Here is an 18,334-nt window from a genome sequence, read left to right on the forward strand (position 1 = left end):
GAAGAGCAATAGCCTCAACCCACTTAGACACATAATCCACTACAACCAAAATATATATGTGCCCATTAGAATACGGAAATGGTCCCATGAAATCTATTCCCCAGACATCAAATAGTTCTACTGCCAAAATATTTTGTAAAGGCATCTCGTGCTTCTTCGTGATCGTTCCGGTTCTTTGGCACCTGTCACAATTTTTAACAAAAGCATGTGCATCTTTAAATAATTTTGGCCAGTAAAAACTTGATTGCAAAACCTTTTGAGCAGTTCTGTCTCCACCATGATGACCTCCATAAAGAGAAGAATGACAGTCATGCAATATTGAATTCATATCCTCCTCAGGGACACACCTTCTTACCAATTATTCTACACATTGCTTGTATAGAAAAGGCTCGTCCCACATGTAGAATCTCACATCATGTAAGAACCTTCTTCTATGGTCAGCTGTGAATTCTGGTGGAGTCACCCCATTGCAATAAAATTCACATAATCAGCATACCACGGGGTTTCATCTGAAGTGATGGCCAACAAATGTTCGTCAGGGAATGTTTCTTTGATTGATTCTCCTTCAGTGACATGGCCTCTATTTTCCAGCCTGGATAAATGATCTACAACCTGATTCTCTGTTCCCTTTCGATCTTGAATCACCAAATCAAATTCCTGCAAAAGAAGAACCCATCGAATTAACCTGGGCTTGGCATCTTTCTTTGCAAATAAATACCTTATAGCTGAGTGATCTGTGTAAACTATGACTTTTGTCCCCACTAGATAGGATCTAAACTTATCAAATGCCTATACTACTGCGAGCAACTCTTTTTCAGTAACAGTGTAATTCATTTGAGATGGATTAAGAGTTCTACTCGCTTAGTGAATGGAACAAAATATTTTCTCTTTCCGCTGCCCCAAAACAGCTCCAATGGCTATATCACTTGCATCACACATCAATTCAAATGAAAGTTTCCAATCTGGGGAAATGATAATCGGTGCAGTAAGTAATCTTCGTTTCAGCTCATCAAATGTTTTCAGACAAGCATCATCAAACTTGAAAGATGTATCTTTCTCAAGAAGCCTGCACAAAGGAGATGAGATTTTTGAAAAATCCTTGATGAAATGACGGTAAAAGCCCGCATGGCCTAAGAAACTGCGAATGCCTCTAACTGATGTTGGTGGAGGTAATTTTTCAATTACTTCCACCTTTGCTTTATCCACCTGCAATCCATTCTTGGACACTTTATGCCCTAAAACTATGCCTTCTCGTACCATGAAATGGTATTTTTCCCAATTTAGCACCAAATTTGTTTCTTCACACCTAGCAAGGACCTTATCAAGATTCATTAAACATTCATCAAAAGAACATCCAAATACAGAAAAATCATCCATAAATACTTCCACAAATCTTTCAACCATATCAGTGAAAATAGCCATCATACACCTTTGAAAAGTCGCAGGTGCATTGCAAAGACCAAATGGCATTCTTTTAAATGCATATGTCCCATAGGGACATGTAAATGTGGTCTTTTCCTGGTCTTCTGGGGCTATAACAATTTGATTATATCCCGAGTAGCCATCCAAAAAACGGTAGTATTCCTGCCTGGCTAATCTATCAAGCATTTGGTCAATAAAGGGAAGGGGAAAATGGTCTTTTCGGGTGGCATTATTCAATTTTCTATAATCTATGCAAATCCTCCACCCAGTAACAGTTCTAATGGAAATCAAATCATTATTTTCATTTGTCACTACGGTCATTCCTCTTTTCTTTGGAACACATTGGACTGGACTTACCCATTTGCTATCAGATATTGGAAATACAATACCTGCATCAAGCCATTTAATCACTTCTTTTCTTACCACCTCTTTCATGTTCGAGTTTAGGCGGCGGCGTTGTTCTATGCTTGGCTTGTGCCCTTCCTCCATGAGAATTTTATGCATGCAAAAAGCTAGACTAATACCTCTTATGTTGGACATTGTCCACCCAATTGCTCTTTTATGCTCACGTAGTACTCTTAACAATTTCTCCTCCTGCAATTCAGACAAGTCAGCAGAAATAATAACAGGTAACGTTTCAGAACTACCCAAATAAGAATAATGAAGGTGAGAAGGTAAAGGCTTTAATTCCAATTTGGGAGCTTCTTCAACTGAGGGCTTCAGAAGAGGACCATCTGTCCTGTTCAAAGGTTCAAAGGGATTAAAACCTTTTATATATTCACATGTTGCATTCAAAGTATGTTTCATCTCCTCGACCTCATCATTAATCTCCAAACTTTCAAACAACAAAATTGTTTTTTCTAAAGAATCCTGCAAATATACACTTGAGGTAACAAGTTGTTCATCAATCTCCATGACAGATATCATAGACAATTCTTCATACTGCCGAGGAAGTTGAATTGCTTTATATACATTAAAAACAACTTCCTCGTTGTCAACTCACATGATCATTTTCCTTCTCTTACTTTAATTATAGCAACACCTATAGCCAAGAGAGGTCTTCCCAATATAATAGGAACTTTTTCATCGGCCAGAAAATCCAAGATAATGAAATCAGTCGGGAAAATAAATTTCCCAATTTTCAGTAGCACATCTTCTATCACCCTTTCCGGGTAAGCTATGGACCTGTCTGCTAGTTGCAACATCACTATGGTGGGTTTTGGAGCTCCCAAACCCAATTGTTTGTACAAAGACAATGGCATCAAATTTATGCTTGCTCCCAAATCACAAAGTGCATGGCCTACATCAACATTACCTATTCTCACAGGGATAGTAAAGCTGCCAGGGTCCTTAAGCTTTTGAGGAAGCTTATTTTGGACCCTTGAAGTGCACTCTTCAGTAAGTGCAACTGTTTCAAATTCAGTCAGTCTCCTCTTGTTAGCCACAATATCTTTTAAGTATTTGGCATATTTTGGAATATCATGAATCGCATCTACCAACGGAATATTCAACTGAATCTGACTCAACCTAGAGAGAAATTTGTTGAACATGCGATCGTCATTCTTTTTCTGCAATCTTTGTGGAAAAGGTGGTGGTGGACTTGGAACATTCACAGGTGCTGAAATTGTATAATCTTTCCTTACTTCCTGTATTGCTTTGGGAATCAATTCACCCTCAGGTACAGGCTTGTCTTTTCTCTTCTTTGGAACTTCTTCTAATCCCCTTCCAGTTCTAAGTGTAATTGCACTAACTTGCGGATTTTTCTCTGTATCACTTGGAAGAGCACCTGCAGGCCTAGTATTTTAATTTGCAGCTAGTTGTCCCAATTGTCTTTCAAGATTTCTAAAATCAGTTTTGAATTGTTGGTTGTCTTGCAACAATTTCTTCAACAGATCATTTGTATTTTATTCTACCTGCTGAGGTGGCCTTTGTGGTTGATTAAAATTTTCTTGGGGTCTATATTGATTCTGATTTGATTGATTTCCACCCCAAGAGAAATTAGGATGATTCCTTCAATTTGCATTGTAAGTGTTCCCATATTGTGCATGTTGGTTCATCGGCCCTCTACTTTGTTGCCCCACATAATAAATAGATTCAGGATTCGTTGGGCACATGTCACTTGTGTGATTATTTCCACACATTTCACAACACATCGACATTTGTTGAACCTGCTGCATTGGTTGTGATGGTCTCATTGTCATTCTGGTCATTTGATTTGCCAACTTTTCTAAATCTACTCTCATGGCGGAAAAGTCATCCAGTTCAAGTAACCCTGCTTTCTGTTTCATTGCTCTCCTTGGTTCTCCTTCACCTTGCCAATTATGATCATTAGCAGTAAAGTTATTCAGCAGAAGTTGTATTTCACTGTATGGTTTTGCCATGCAACTACCTCCACAAGCTGAATCAAGATTCATTTTGGAAGTTTCGTCTAATCCATCAACAAAAGTATGGCCCAGTACTTCATCAGTTTGACAATGATGAGGACAATCCCGAAGTAGTTTCTTGTATCTTTCCCAAGATTGGCGAAGAGTTTCACCATCCCGTTGTTGAAACCCAAGAATCTGACTCCGCAAAAACTTTGTCTTTTTGGTGGGGAAAAACTTGATTAGGAATTTCTTTGCTAAATCATCCCAATTGTGGATTGAATTAGCTGGCTCTTTTTGCAACCATTCTCTAGCATCCCCCAATAATGAAAAGGGAAATAAGGTCAGCCTGACATAATCCTTGGAAACATTTGGATAATTATAAGTATCCGTTATTTCCAAAAAATTTAGAATGTGCCTTTGTGGGTCTTCATGAGATAGACCAACATATTGCCCAGTGGACTGTATCAGCTGCACCATGTACTGTTTAAGCTCAAAGTGACCGGTGATTTCAGGCTTCACAATGGCCTGAGTCATATTAGCAAGGTTTGGCCTTGCTGCTTCTATCACCGCACGTTCTTGATTACCTGCCATCACTGTTGGCTGTGGTTGAACTTGAATGTCCAACTCTCTTTCTGTTTTGTTTCTAGCTTCCCACTCCTTCCTTGTTCTATGAATTGTTCGTTCAATTTCAGGATCAAAAGGGAAGAGGTTGTTTGTGCTTCTACTCCTCCGCATTCAAGAGAAGAGCCTGCGCAACACAAACAAAGTAGATGGAAAATTTAGGTTTTTATTAACAGTTAATAAAATCTTAAAACAGTCAAGTAGCTAATTTCAATTCCCCGGCAACGGCACCAAAAACTTGTTGCGACCAAAACACTCACGCAAGTGTACGCGATCGACAAGTAATATAGTAGTGAGTAGAGTATCGTTCCCACGAGGATTTGTGATCAACTTCTCGACTGATGTAGACTCAAACAATTATCAATTCAAGCTAAATTATCACAAAATATATAAAGAACCAATTTACAACTTACTTAATAATTGCACAATAATTCAACACAAAATTACTACACCAATTTCACAATATGTTTATAACAATTTGGATAAATATATTCCCGGGTCATGGACTTGCTAGAAATTATGCTACTATTTTAGCTTAAAATGGATTTATTGAATTATCCGGGTTATTGATTATAGGGTTAATAATATTCATAAGAATCTTTCGAGTTCTTATGCATCTATTCAAGTTAAACTAATACCTATATGTCTATGGTATTAATATTAGCAAGAATGCATTTACAACTCCTATTTTTCAACCAAACAAGGCAATTAAGTATATGTCTATCTTAATTGCGAATTCTTCACCCGATGCCCGAGATTCAAAACTTGTTCTATTTGATTCTATATGCAACCAAGAATTTCCTTTGTCAAGTTTAATTCAAGATTCGTGAATAATATTTCACTGTTAGCTACGCAGTAAAATAATTAGAAGCAGAATCAAATAAACAACCCATAACGATAAATTCAATATCTTCAATCTAAGCTTCAAATAACATAATTATCTAACATCCATGACCCAAGAATACTAGAGTTTTTAGCTACTCATAATTATACAAAAATAAACAATAAAAGTCTTAAACATAATATAAACAAACAAATAGAAGAAAGTTTAGAAGAACTCTTTGAATCCTTGCTCCAAGATGTTGTTCTTCTTCTCCCTTTTTAGCTCCAAGATGAAGCTCCTCTTCACTTTCTCTCTCTAAAAGTATTTCTTGCTCTAAAAAACTCTAAAAACTCTAAAAACTGATCTTCCAATAATGGAGTCCTTGCTTTTTGTAAATTGAGTGGGATTAAGGAGGAATTCCAATTTTACCCCCAAATAATTGATTTTCCGGACAGGACTAGCGCGGGAGCGCATGACCAGCGCATGACCCGCGCTAGTGAGGTTTCTTTCTGTCCAAAACAATTGAACTAGCGCGGGAGCGCATGACCAGCGCATGACCCGCGCTAGTGGGGTTTTCTCTTGTTAAGATGTTGCTGCTCAACTTTTCGTCATTTGACTCCATTTTTCACTTGATTACCATCATAAATCCTCATTTGTTTATTGAACTCCTGTGAGACATTAAAGTCATGATTAGAGCCAATTTTTGCATTATTTGAATATTTACAATAGTAAACCATCCTTAAGTTGAGCTAAAACATAGGATATATTAAACAATTTAGCCTATTATCAGCGTCCATGTTGACATCTACACAGATCACAAGTGTTTACAATACATCTTCAAGCAGAAGCAGATGAATTTAAGGAAGCATAGATGGCTTGAATTACTAAAAGACTAAGACGTTGAGATATTGTATCATCCTTGTAAAGCCAATATTGTGGAAGATGCTCTCATCCATAAGTCAATGGGAAGCTTAGTACATATTGAGGCAGGTAGATGGGGGTTGACTAAAGAGCTTCACTAGCTAGCCAATATGAGAATCAGATTGTTAGACTCTGATGACGGAGGTATTACTATACATAATACAACAGAATCATCTTTGTAGTCGAGGTAAAAGCACATCAATATGAAGATCATACCTTAGTAAAATGGAGAGAGGGCATTCAACAGTGTAAGATTACAGCTTTCGAGATCAGAAAAGATGGGGCACTGATATACCAAGGCCGATTATGAGTACCTAATGTGGCACGGTTGCGAGAGAAGATTATGATTGAGATTCATCAATCCCTATATTCCATCCATCCCGGCTCGACAAAGATGTATCATGATGTTAAGGAGCAGTATTGGTGGGATAACATGAAAAAGTCTATTACAGAATTTGTAGCAAGTAAAGATCGAGCATCAAAAACCCAGTGGATTGATTCAGAATATAGATATTCCGACCTGGAAACGGGAGATGCTTAATATGGACTTCATTGTTAGATTACCCCACTCTTATCATAAGTTTGACTCTATCTTGATGATAGTTGATCAACTTACAAAATGTGGCCATTTTCTGCCAGTTAAGACAACTTACACGGCAGATTATGCGAAGTTGTATATCGAGATTGTTAGGCTTCATGGTGTGCCAGTATCTATTATATCAAACCGAGGAGCTCAATGTACAACTAACTTTTAGAGGTCTTTTCAGAAGGGTTTAGGCACACAAGTGAATCACAGCACTACATTCCATCCACAGACTAACGAACAGGTTGAACGTACCATCCAGACACTTGAAGATATGATACAAGAATGTGTTCTAGATTTCAAGGGGAATTTGGATGACCATCTACCACTCATAGAATTTGCCTACAATAATAGTTACCATTCCAGTATTGAAATGGCTCCGTACGAAGCAATATATGGGAGAAGATGTAGATCACCAGTTGGATGGTTTGAAGTCAGTGAAACAGAATTATATGGGCCAAATTTAATTTACCAAGCCATTGAGAGGGTCAAAGTGATACAAGAACGACTGAGGACGGCACAAAGCAGGCAAAAGTCTTATTCTGATGTACGACTTCGTGATTTGGATTTTGAGGTTGGTGATTGGGTTTTCCTAAGGATCTTGCCGATGAAGGGTGATATTCTTTTTGGGAAGAAGGGTAAGCTGAGTCTGCAATATATCGGTCCATATAAAATTCTTTGACGAATTTGACAGGTTGCTTATGAGTTAGAATTGCCATCCGAATTGGAATTTGTCCATCCGATATTCCATGTATCTATGTTGAGGAAATGTATTGGAGACCCTTCTCGAGTCGTCACTATAAAAGATGTACAAGTTACAGAGGATCTACCATATGAAAAAATGCAGTGGCTATATTAGATCGATAAGTCCGCAAGCTGAGAACAAAAGATGTAGCTTCCCTCAAAGTATTGTGGAGGAACAAGAATATGGAAGAAATGACATGGGAAGAAGAAGAGGAGATAAAGTCTAAATACCCTTACCTTTTCCAGAAGGAATAAAACAAGGATGCCAAGGGAACACAAGATGCATTACAAGGTGAAACAACTCTATGAGGTATGCAATAGCTTGAGAATATTCTTCCTTAATACAAATTGGTGATATGCAAATAATGTACATATCCATTATGCTTTATATAACCTTGTGAGGACATACGTTGGGCTTAAGTGCTTGCAAGTTGATGGGTTTTCAATGTCTTGGCCTTATGCTTCTTATGTTTTGATGATCTAACAAACTTATTGTGAAAAACCAGATAGAGAACCTGGCCCACCTGGTATACATTTTATGTGACCTGGTCGAAGTCTGAAAATCAGCAAATGAATGAAAGACCACATGGAGGAACACAACAGGGACCTGGTGACCTGGTCCCTTAGAGTTCTTCGACACAAGTACAAGTCAATGATTGTCCACAATTATTATAAAGAAGAACACAACAGGGACCTGATCCCTTAGGGTTCTTTGACAGAAGTACAAGTCAATTGTACAGTTGGAACGTAGCAGTAGAAAGTGACCATCTTGCAATTATTACAGAAGAGGAACACAACCAGGATCTGGTCCGTTAGTGTTCTCTAACAGAAGTACAAGTCGACTATCCAACTAGAATGCAACTGAACAGAAGTGATTGTGCAGACAGTACAACAGTCACTTCTCATTGTAAAGAAGCGTGCACCAAGAATTTACATCACTATCTATTGTGATATAACAACCTGGTGCAAGATACATCAATTTTGTGAATTCAGTGATATTCAAACATAACAGTGTTCACCCAACATTGAAGTCACTGGTGTTTCCAAAACAAGAAGACAACTCCACTAAGGATCAGTTTCTTAATGAGTTTATGTACATTCGTAGTTGAGTTGTAATCTTCTTATTTGTTATTCATTGTATTTCCTAGTTTGCTTTCTCAGAAGCTTTGTCTTAGGAACAAACCAAAAATCCGTAAACTTCCGAGTTTATGTTGTGACTAGGAATAGGCATAAGTTTAAAGCCTTTGTAACTAGGATAGTTATAAAGTGGCTTGTGGTGGGTGCATCACAAGTTAGTTGAAGATTTTGTAATACGGTTATTGCAAAGTGGCTTGTAATAGGGAAATTACAGGTTAGTGAAGTTAAAATCCTACAAGAGTAGGTCGTGGTTTTTGATCCCCTTGTGTGGGATTTTTCCACGTAAAAATCCTTGTCTTCTTTACTTTCAGTCTTTATAGCATTCTCAGCATCATCTCATATAGGACCAGGTAATCTATAGTTTGGTGGACTTGTACAAACTAACACAAGTTTTGCAAGTGACCATTTTATAGGGGAAAATTGACCGAAAATTTCTGTTGGAATCGATGATGATTTGGACTCCCCATAAACCCTTACATTCGAGGACGAATGTTCCTAAGGGGGAGGAGGGTGTTACAACCCATATTCACATATGTTAGTTTATGCCATAAATTAATAAACGTAAATCCAAGAAGATATTATCTTTGAGATGATAAGAAGTTAATCCTATTAGTCTTAAATAATTCAAAGGTGTATAAGGGTGGTTAACAATTATTAGAAGTTAAACGAATCAAGGATGTTGTCAGCCATATTTTTGGGTAAACCTAGAGGTGCTTAATGCACTCAAAAGGTCATGTTTTAAGGTATTTGAATCATATAATATATGTATCATAAGTCTTGAGGTCAAACGAGTTATGAACAAAAGTCGACAAAAGTTGTCGCAACTTACATTCATAATTTTACTTAAACTTTAGTTCAAATGTTACTAAGCTTTTCTCCTAATTTACTTTGAATTATGGGGTGATATACCAACCAAATTGAATATATATGGGTCAATTTTCCAACTCAATTAACCGTTCGTCGATACGATATCGTAGTAGAGAGATATTTGCATTTTTGCGAGACTGCACCAAGCACCACTCTATGGGTCCCACATAGTCGATTTAAGAGATATGGATATATATAATATGCCTAGAACCCATCTTAAGTCATTCATTTTTAGTATATTCAGACCTTAGAACCCTAGAAACACCCTCTCAAGGTTCTCTCAATATTCAAGACCCAAACAAAGGGCAAACAACACAAATCAAGTGTCGGGAATCCCGTGGCGCTAATAAGTTTCTTTTTCTTCTTGTTGTTGCTCATTTATGTGTTGTTACAGCTCTTGTGGGAGGTTGTTTTAAGGTGTTTATGTTCTGTAAATACTCCCTCTAGTTTTTAATATCAACCCTAGGTTATTTCAAGCCTTCTAAAGTGATTCTAGTACCAAAAACCCCTAATTGATTGCTAGTTTTGCTTCCTTGTTGTTGTGGCAGAATTGGGGGGATATTTCGTGGACAATTAAGTTAAAATTGGAGTTTTCTTTTTGTATTTAGGTAAGTAACCTCTTACCCTACATGTATTTAAGATTATCCAAGTTGCGGCTAAGTCATTAAAGCTAGAACTTGTGAAATATATATCGAAAGGCTTGGTAGTAATGTTGTCGGTTGGTGGACTATTTTGGAAGGCTCAATGTGATTAATATTGATGTTGTTTGGTCTGCTTGGTGATTGTTTTCACTTGTGTGAAGTCATATAAATAGGGGAGGTGTTGTCCGTTTCATCGTAAAATAGGTTGTGGTCAGTACATAATGGTTACGACACTTAAACGTTAATGATAGTGTCATTTCTATTATTGTAGACTAAGGAGTTGTGACATTTGCATAGCGTGAGGTTAGACAGTATATAAAAAGTATGTGAGGCCATCCTTTTCCTTCTTTTGCACGACTCCGATTGTACATAATGTAATGAACGAGCTTCCAAAGATACTCTGCTCTTAGAAGCTATCAGTACTAACATTGTTTCACCTCTTATGAAGTGATTGATGTTGATGTTGCTTCTCTTATTCTTATGTTATCAATGTTGTTAGTACTTCCTGATTCATATAAGGTTCATAGTGAAGAGTTTGTTCTAATAATGTATATAGAGGATACCGACCTTACGTCACTCCAAAAGGTTTAGAACGTGATTCCATGAGTCGAGCATGCATTATTTATATGTATCTATTTTACTCTATCGAGTCGCGCTATAGTCGGCCGGGTACGTCACCTATTGTGCAACCACTGATCAGTTGGATTTTACCGAGCTCCATGTGGCCAGGTACGATTATACCGAGCCTTATGATGGCCGGGTACATTTTTACCGAGTCCTCTTTGAGGCCGTGTACGATATGATGATGATGCCCACAGAGGCATGTGTTTTAAAAGTTTATGTATATATGTTTGTATCATGCATTTCATGTCAGTATCCAACAGAGGTACCTAGATGTTACAGGTTGTATGTTCTCTATGCTTATTCACATTACTGTTCATACTTATGCTTTTTTTGCCTTGCATACTCAGTACTTTATTTGTACTGATATCCCTTTTATTTGTGGACGCTGCATGTCGTGTTGTAGGTCCTGATAGACGGGTAGACACAACTCCCCCACCATAGTAGGCTGCCCAGTTCAGCGGTTATTGGCGTGATCCCTTCTCCGGACTTGCCGTGGTCTTGGTATGCATTTTTGTTATAGACATTATGGGTATGTTGGGGCCCTATTCCGGCTATGTTGTAGCATTTATATTACTTTAGAGACTCATAGATAAGTGTCGACTCATGTATAGTTTGGTATGCCTTGTCTGATTTTTATTGTATAGTCTTTCATGGAAGCGTGGTAGCTCGTACCTTATATATAGTTTCTTGACTGTCTAGTCATCCTATGTTATGTATGTTCATGCCATTATCTTTCATTGTTGGTCGTTCATGATCCATGTCTATCATTTATATTGATCTCGTCGACCCTTAAAGATAATAAGGAGGGTTAGATAAATGTACGTTGGTGCTCAGCAAGTATGACCCGAGTGTTAGTCATGACCCTTCGGTTTGGGTTGTGACATCTCAGAACAATAGGAATAGTGTCAATTACTATTTAGCTTGTTAAATTTCAAAATTAGGGAAAAATAATTCAAATGTGCTAGTTGCTTCAGGCGCGATTAATAATAAATCGTCGTGGCTATGGGAACGGTTCCTGTGCATCATCACAATACGTAAATCCCAATTCGAGTGTGTGTTTCACGTGACCCAACCATAACTTCAGATAATAATAAGATTAACATGTTGTGTATATCGTGGATGCATTTCACGTGGCGTGATTCACAGTGTGTACAAAAACAAACGAGTGCGCGACATCGCGACTTGTTCAAAATAATTCCATAAATACTAAAAGCGGTTCAAAAAGTAAAAAATGCACAATAGGTTTCAAGTATGTATTAAATCGAATAATTAGGCCAATTATTAATAGTTGAGCGACCGTGCTAAAACCACGAAACTTGGGAGTGCCTCACACCTTCTCCCGGGTTAACAAAATTTCATACCTGGTCTTCTGGTTTTGCGGACTTTTAAACAAAGTCAAATTTTCTTGATTTGGGATTTAAACTAAACCGGTGACTTGGGACACCATAAATTATCCCTAATGGCGACAATGAATTAAATAATTAATCCCATTTCGAATAATGTCACTTAAATTGAAAAAACTCCATATCCCCCGGGAAAAAGGAGGTGTGAGAGCTCTGCCGACTCTGCTAGGGAACAAACCCCGAATCTCTAGTTCAGGGTTCAGAATTCGAGCTTAGATAATTGCTATACTTGTCTTTCTTGTTATTGCCTGATATTACATGTTTGAGCCTAATGTGCTAAATGCTGTTTTTTACCGCTTTGATATCGATTGAACTGTATATAAACTGTTATGAAACCCTCTTCTCTCTGAGTCTTCTTTGGGAAGCGTGTGCTTTGTGCGGCTTCTTTTCTGTTAGAGTCGTATCCTAATTTCAAAACGAGGTTCTGGCAAGTTGCAAAGTCGATGAAGCTTCTGTATTTCCAGTACGCTCCCCCCTCCTCCCTCCCCCCCCCCCCCCGGGCTCGAGTTGTCTGCTCGGGTAAGCCAAGTCTAGAACAATACACCTAGATTTTAAATTTATAATGACATAACTTCATGCCAGATCTCTAGTAGGTAAGTTTGTTTGCATCATGTGCGTTTAACTTTGGAGACTCAACACAGGGGTTGGGTCCGTCTAGGACTGATGTACCCAATTAAAAGACCATCCTGATGCATCTCACGTGCTACTTGCACATTTTTTTTTTCGACTTGCATGTCGATTGTCTAGAATAGGAAAAGAAAATTAAAAATACGGAGAAAAAAAAAACAAAGAGTGAGTGATAGGTATTTGAAAAATTTATTTTCTTTCTTCTTTAGAAGTCTTCATTTCGAAAATTTTCAAAAAAAAAGAAGAAAGAAAATACAAATCAAAATCCAAAAACATTTTCTCTCTTCTTTAGAAGTCTTTATTTTGAAAATTTCGAAAAAAAGATCAGAACCAAAAATCCAAAATATTTTCTTCCTTCTTTAAAAACCTTTCTTTTGAAAACTAAAAAAAACGAAATGCAAAATATTTTCTTTTTCTAAAAATCTTTTATGGTGTGAGTTATATAAAAAAGGGTTAGCTAAGGCGGGGATGAAACATGCAACCGTTCAAACACATGGTAGAAGCGTTTAACTACTTAGGTGCATTTCATCCCAACGTGCAATTTCCTATTTGTTAAGCGTCTTAAAACTATCAAGGTTGTTGGGTGTGAAAATTAGCCAGGTTCTGTTCAGGTTGTTGATTTTGTTGGTAATCTGGCTTCCCATTCTTACTTTACAAGATCCAAAGGCAGGGTTGCTATGGTTTGCAAAAGTCATCTACCAATTATCGATCCTGAGGATAGCCCGGCGTTGGCTATTCCACAACCAGAATCAGCAGCTTCTGAAGAGAATCAGATATTGTGTCTCCACATATTGGTAATATGGGATGCCTAGTCTAATGGTAGGGAACCGCCAAGTGCAATCCCTAGGTTCCCTGAGTTCATCCAGAGATCAGGTGGGGATGCCAACGTCCCTATGTCCAACTTGTTTACCTCATGCGGGTTCCCTCCAATGTCATTGAACGGTCCCGAAATGCCTTATGTGGTTTGTCCCCAAGCGGCAGCTTCAAAGGCATCGCAAACAATGTTCTCTGCAACACCAGTTTGCACCAAAGCATAACCAACTTTACCACGGCCATATGTTGAGCCTCCAATGTTCACCTTTCATGGTCCACAATTTCAACCAAAAATAACATATGTGACCCCATACTCATTTACTCAACCTCCGCAATGTGACTTTTCGGTGGGGCAAGAAAAGGTTGTCAAGAATCCGAGCAAGAAGAAATGGCTCAGAAGATGATGAGCCTGGAACAAAGTCTGAAAAACATACAAGGTCTAAGTGGCCAAAAGAGTGTCTCATACTATGACATGTGTATGTTTTCCCATGTTCACCTAGCGGCTGTCTTCAAGATGTCAAAATTTGAAAAGTATGACGGGCACATAAACTCGGTCGCTCATCTGAAATGATATTGTAACCAGCTGAGGGGGCTGGTGGGAAAACAGGAGCTACTAATGACCTATTTTGGAGAAATCCTCGCTCGAATTGCTTTTGAATATTATATAGATCAAGATATTACCCATTGGCATGTGTAGGACAATATGGCCTGTGATTTAGTCCGCCAGTTCTAATATAATGTGGACATCGCTCCCGATAGAAATTCTTTATCCAATTTGATAAAGAAAACTGTGGAAAGTTTCTGCGAATATGCTATCAAATGGCATGAGCAAGCTGCCAGGGTAAAGCCTCTAATGGATGAAGCAGAAATGGTTGCGTTCTTTCTATATGCCCAAGAGGTGGACTACTTCCAGAACATGATGTCCGCTATAGGTAAGTCGTTTGTTGAGGCTATCAAAATTGGGGAAATGGTTGAAAATGGTTTAAAAATAGGTCGAATCTTGAGTCATGTTGTTTTTAAGGCCACATCACAGGCTGCTCAGAATTATTCGGAGGGTTTGATGAACATAAATGGGAGAAAAGAGAGAGCCATGATGGCTTTGAGCTTGAAGGGGGCCCGCAAGGCATTTAACCAATCATATATGCTTCCTAAGGTCCCTCAACACTATTATCCCCATCAAGATGCTGCTTATGACGTGGTACCACCTCCCTATGCGGTGATGAATGCACAACCTTACACGCAGTCGAAGCATTATACACAAAATCGAGCTCCAGCTCCCAGAAATGCCCTTTCTTACCAAGCTCCATATAATCCCCCACCAAATGATCCCCAATACAATCCTCGCCCAAGAGACCTTTTAAGAAAGAATAGTTCACCCCTATTGGTGAATCATACTCGAGCTTGTTCCAAAAGCTAATGGGGCTAGGTCTGCTGCAGCTAGTGGCCCCGAACCGGCCGAACCCCTAGTCCCCCTTGCACCAAGTTGATGCTAGATGTGAATACCACTCTAGAGTAGTGGGACGCAGTACGGAGGATTGTTGGACTCTAAAGAGGACAGTTGAAGACTTAATTGAAGTCGAAAGAATTGTTTTCTAGGATGAGGAGGCTCTAGATGTGACAAACAAACCCTTTGCTGTAGTCAGAATGATTTGTAAAGATGAGGAATTTGATTCGACACTGAAGGCCATTCCAGCCATTACTGAGACAAAAGAAAAGCCAAAAAACAGTCGCCAAGCCTGAAAGTTCCCCATCTGACGGGAGTCTCGGTAGCCAGTTTTGCTATCCTTTCTGCATCCGGATTATCTCGGGGTATGATCTGGATGTTTTAATTTATTATCTTACTTTTCAATGTAAACCCTTCTATCTTTAAAATTTAAAAAAAATCAATAAAAAAATATCAAATAAAATTAATATTTCATTTTCCAGGAATATCTTTTTTCTTAATCTTGTCACTTTTCTTATTCTACTTTCAGTTCTGTTAAATGCAGATTTCAATAACATGACATGCTTGCGGACTTCATGCCCAGATCATAAAACATTGTCAGACTTCGAAATAATGAATCAAGAATCAAGAATCAGAATGCAATGAAGATAGATTTAAGGAAATAAAACAAAGAATCGAAACAAATAAAGGAAAATTGGCTCCAGATTGAAGAGATCCATACATGGTAACGAGAGTACTGCCAAAAGAGAGCGTTGTACCTGGGAAACATCAAAGGAAATGTCCCTAAAATAATTATCAATGCAAATGAAGTCAAAAGGTATTATGTTGGATCCTCTATATAGTATTAATGTTCTCTAGTTGGGACGACTAAGGCTTTCTTTCTCACTATCTAAATATTCAACCCTTTGTAAACCCTTTTTAGTCGACTCCCATTCTTTGATTACCCTCATTGGAACCTGGAAGTTATTATTGAAAAAAATGAATGAAAAATAAAAAAAAAAAGAGAAGGAAAAGAAAAATAAAGAAAGGAAGAAAAGACAAAGAAAATGAAAAGAAAAATGATAAAAAAGAGAAAAAAGGAAAGGAAAAAGAAAGAGACAACAAAACAAAACAGAAAGAAAAGAAAAACAAAAGAAATCAAAAAAAGTTCCTTGAACTACTTTTAACTGATTCTGAAAGGGTACGTAAGCTGCCTCTCTCTGGGGTTCAGTCACACCAAAAGAAAAAAACAATTCCTCCAAAAGTGAACCTGGGACAAACGTTATAATGGTTCGGCGATAGTTTCGCCTGAAAGGTTCCAAATTTGTAATTCTATCCAAATGTTTTATCCCCAAAACCATGTTCAAGTCCTTCCAATCAATCGGCAAAGAGGGAGGATATAGTTACTTGGATCTGATGCATTCAAACGAGAGAAATAAAATGAGAGAGAGTCTTATTGGAAAAATCCTCACGGGCACCATAAGGCGATGGTAAATAGAGAAATTAAAATGAGAGAGTCTTTGATAGAATATATGAGTCCTCCTAACTATATAGAGACCAGGTCCTATATAGGTTTCCACAGAGAATGCAAATTTAACAGTAAGTAAATGGAATAGGGAACTTTTATGTGGAAAAATCCCTGCACAAGGGGATAAAAAATCACGACCTACACTGGTAGGATTTCAACTTCAATATGAGCAAACTTCTGATTACAACCTATGCAATCTAGGATTTAAAATTTTAATCCCTCACTAACTTGTAATACACCTATTACAAGACACTTTGCAATACACCTATTACAAAGACTTCAACTCATGACTAACTCTAGTTACAACACAAATACTGAAGGCTTATGGTTTACAAGAGGTTCCTAATTAAAGCTTTTAGATAAGAAAAGTAGGAATTACAAAGAAGAACACTTACAAAGTTACAACTCAACTAAGGACATACAAGAGACTTGTTGTAGGAACTAGTCTGTAGTAGCATTTTACTTTGTTCTTGATGCACTTGAGAATTAAATGCTTGATAGAGTTACGGTTGGAGTGCTTGAATGAATTCTCAAATGTTCAAGTGATATTTTACTGTAATACTCTTTGTTAATACAACTTGGATGACATAACTTGAATGATGTAATCACTTGGTTGGTCAAAGGGGAGTGATTGTTGTACTGTGTTACACTGTTTGTGTGTACAGTGCAAATAGTACAACAGGTAGTCACTTTCCAGCTATAGACAGTTTTTGTACTGCTGTTAGGGAAACCCAAAGGGATCAGGTCCCTAAGCTAATTCCTTATCTTCTGAAGCCATATCAACTCAACTTAGCTTGAGTCCATTGATTGAACTGTGTACCGAGTGTGGCAGGTCCCTTATCCGGTTCTTTGACAGTAAGTTTGTTAGATCATCAAAACATAAAGCTAAGATGCTATAAACCCATCAATTTCCCCCATTCCGATGATGACAAACTTAGAAATTGACAATTAAGTTTAGAATAACAAAATACAGATAAAGTACCAGGAACTTCACAAGTTCCCCCTGACTTTGTGCCTCCCCAAAAATCAGATCAACCTGCTTCAATTGATCATATTCTTTTTCCCTCTTTTTGGCATCACTAAAAATAAATAAGCAAGCAAACATCATAAAGAAGTCTAGCCTAGCTAACTCATTCCACATATGTGCACACAACATGATACAAAAGAGAAGCAGAAAAACAGAAACATTTACAACAAAAGAGAAGAGTCTTCATTAATTTTTTATAAAACACAAGCCTTTGCCATTACAGAAAAGGAAGATTTGAACTGTTAACAGCAGGAGCAGTACAAGTAAGTTCTATCCATACCACAAAAAAACAACTACCACAAAAGAGTTAAACTGGTAATTGGTCACTGAAGGATTAGACTAGGGGACACTAGAGGGAAAAGGCTTGGAAGCAGCAGCAAGAGTGTTGAGAACGAGATCAATCCTAGCATTTGCAAACATTTGCTCTACGAACAGTTTCCCCTTCAGTTTCTCCACCTGTTGCCTAAGATCAGTATTTTCTTTGGTCAGACGTGCAATATCTGTATTTGAAGAGTTAGAGGACCCTAGTGCCTCTTGATCCTAGCTAAGCTGAGTCTATAGAATGGCATTCCTTGTCTTCAACTTCCTAATCTCCTTAGTAGCACTATTCTGGGCATTGATAAGCTATGAGATTGTTGAAGTACTTCCTACCCCTCAACCTTTTAAACATATTCACATTCCTCTAGAGTAGTTTGTGAGAAGGCTGCTTCTTGGTCCCCATCTTGGGCTCTCCTAAGGGCACATCAAAGAACTTGAAGACATAT

Source organism: Nicotiana sylvestris, chromosome 4 (assembly GCF_000393655.2).
Source record: "Nicotiana sylvestris chromosome 4, ASM39365v2, whole genome shotgun sequence".
NCBI lineage: Eukaryota > Viridiplantae > Streptophyta > Magnoliopsida > Solanales > Solanaceae > Nicotiana > Nicotiana sylvestris.